The sequence below is a fragment of the Piliocolobus tephrosceles genome, chromosome 19 (assembly GCF_002776525.5).
Source record: "Piliocolobus tephrosceles isolate RC106 chromosome 19, ASM277652v3, whole genome shotgun sequence".
Taxonomy (NCBI): Eukaryota; Metazoa; Chordata; class Mammalia; order Primates; family Cercopithecidae; genus Piliocolobus; species Piliocolobus tephrosceles.
Window position 1 is genome coordinate 58,279,329 of NC_045452.1, and position 3,046 is coordinate 58,282,374.

Genomic DNA, 3,046 nt, shown 5'->3' on the forward strand with positions numbered 1-3,046 from the left:
AAAGAGGCAATTTATAAGTGAATTCCAGATCAGTAGTGTGAGGAGATTCACAAATTGTGTGCTGATATAGCTACTATGCTTAGTATGCTGGTATACCCCCTATATCCACTAATCTATCACATAATTATTATTAATTGACCTATGTAATGGGCATGAAAACACACTAAGTTCAGCTCTTAAAAATATTGTGTATCCAATTTATATAATACCATCAACATTTGACTGAAACAAAGGCATTCAAAAGTATACCTCAGCCATGCACGGTGGCTCACTCCTGTACTCCCATCACTTTGGGAGGCTGAGGGGGCAGATCACCTGAAGTCAGGTGTTCAAGACTAGCCTGGTTAACATAGCGAAACATGTCCCTCTTAAAAATAGAGAAATCAGTCTGGCATGGCGGCGGGCACCTGTAATGCCAGCTACTCAGGAGGCTGAGGTGGGAGAATCGCTTGAACCAGGGAGGCTGAGGTTGCAGTGAGCTGAGATCATGCCACTGCACTCCAGCCTGGGTAACAGAGACAGATTCCGTCTCTGGAAAAAAATTAAAAATAAAAATAGAAAGTATACCCCTTGAAGACATCACCTATGTTATCACGATTATGCTAACAATAAAATGAAGCTATTTGTTACAAAAAGTGAAACTCTAGTAAAGATGAACATATTTTATGAAGAATAGCTAAATATATTTTTCTGTCACTACAGGTAGCATTTTAAGGAACCTAACATTCTGGCTAAATGATGGCCAGACTATCTTTGAATTACAGGGAAAAAGGTGTTTACAGTAAATAGCAAAAATATTCCTATACCACATGAATATTTGTTCTTTCATTATCTTATATTATATAAGTTTAAGTTAGTTAACATAATCAACATTCCATTTCTTCAAACTGCCGCTACAAAATATATGAGAAATGTGAAACAATCTAAGAGGTGGTTAGAACAACATTTTTCAAATTTAACCCACAAATACAGCGACATTAGTATTTTTAAAGTGTTTTTATGACATTAATGCACGCATATAATTCAAAGAGTAAAATAACTTCCCAAGGCTTCTCATGAAAACCAGTGGAGGCCGGTCGCGGTGGCTCATGCCCCTAATCCCAGCATTTTGGGAGGACGAGTTGTGTAGACCACGAGGTCAAGAGATCAAGACCATCCGGGCTAACACAGTGAAATCTCGTCTCTACTAAAAATAGAAAAAAATTAGCCGGACGTGATGGTGGGCGCCTGTAATCCCTAGAGGCTGAGGCCGGAGAATCGCTGGAACCCGGGAGGCGGAGGTTGCAGTGAACCGAGAAGTGCCCCTGCACTCCAGCCTGGGCAACAAGAGTGAAACTCAGAAAAGAAGAAGGGAATGGGAATGGGAATGGGAATGGGAAGGGGAAGGGGAAAGGGGAAGGGGAAGGGGAAGGGAAGTTTCTGTTTCTCCACTTCTTTTTCCTTTCTCTTCTATGGTTCTTTCTCCATCAGTTCAGTCTTTCAATTTACCTCTTCACTGCCAAATTTTGTGATTGGGTTGGTAAATTTTGATTTTTTAGGTTTAAACATTGATTTTTGACATAGAAGAATAATTAAATTTTAGTTTTCCTCACCCATTGCTTACTTACATGCTCTTACCTTCTCAATTCTGTTGCATGGTAATTTTGGTTAGATCAATGTTTGTATTATGAAAACAATGCAAACACAATTCATAAATAGTTATGAAGTAAATTATACTTTTATTTTTCTATTATTATTTTCTACTTTTTTCTATTATTTCTGTAATTCATAGTTGCCTTTTGTGGTGTTGGTGGTGGTGATTTGCTTAGCTTGTAATGCATATGTTCCACAGCACTTGTTTATATCTAAATCTCTTCTTAACAACATTCTTACCCATCAGATGTTTCATCAATTTCATCTTTCTAAAGATGCTTCTTGGAACATTTGGGGCTGATCTGTTCTGAACTGGTTCCCCTCAATGTCTGTTACACAGATGAAATCTTGAGATTTCCTTTAGAATTGTCCTGGGGACTTAATATCTAGTTCATATACCCAAAGGTTTCCTCTTTCTTCTTTAGCTACTTTGTGTTACTGGACCACATATACCAGAACCATTTAAAACGACAAATGGGAGAAAGATATTTAGAAATGTGAAATAAAAATATAATTATTCTTTCCTGAGTGTTTAGTTTTGGAGTAATATTTAAAGTTGAAAGCAACTTTGATCCAACATTTTGAATGCATTGTTTCATTGCTTGTAGCTTCCAGTGTCACGACTGAGGAGTCTGAGGGCATTGTGCTCCCTTGTTATTTGTATGTGACTATTTTTTCCCTCATATCTTATGGTATTTTCTCTTTGTCCACAATGTCCTGGAATTTCATCATTTAACTGCAGTTCTGTTTTTTTTTTTTTTTTCTTTTTCTTTTTGAGATGGAGTCTTACTCTGTCTTTCAGGCTGGGGTACAAGGGCATGATCTTGGCTCACTGCAACTTCTACCTCCTGGGTTCAAGCAATTCTCCTGCCTCAGCCTCCTGAGTAGTTGGGATTCCAAGTGCATGCCACCATGCCAGGCTAATTTTTGTATTTTTTAGTAGAGACGGGTTTCACCATGTTGGTCAGGCTGGTCTCAAACTCCTGAACTCAGGTGATCCACCCGCCTCAGCCTCCCCAAGTGCTGGGATTACAGGTGTGAGCCACCGCAATGGTCCCAATGTAGTTCCACTTCCAAACATTATGCAGGACATATCAAATTATGTTTTTATATTATGGAGACATTCTGTTTTAATTATTTTATGTATATTATTCTCCCCATCTCTATTGTCTTTCTGAAAGGACACATGCTTAAATACTGGGTTGCCTGGAGCAGTATTCTGATATCAAATCTTCAATTTTTCTTACTTTAAAAAGTTTTCTTTTTCAGGGAGATTTTGTCAACTTTATATTCCAATCTGTCTATTTAATTTATTAATTATTTTACCCTTGCTTTATGTTTTTATGTTTCAATTACCAAAATATTCTTTGATCTTTTATACAGTATCTTTTTTTCATAGTTGCCATGTACTATG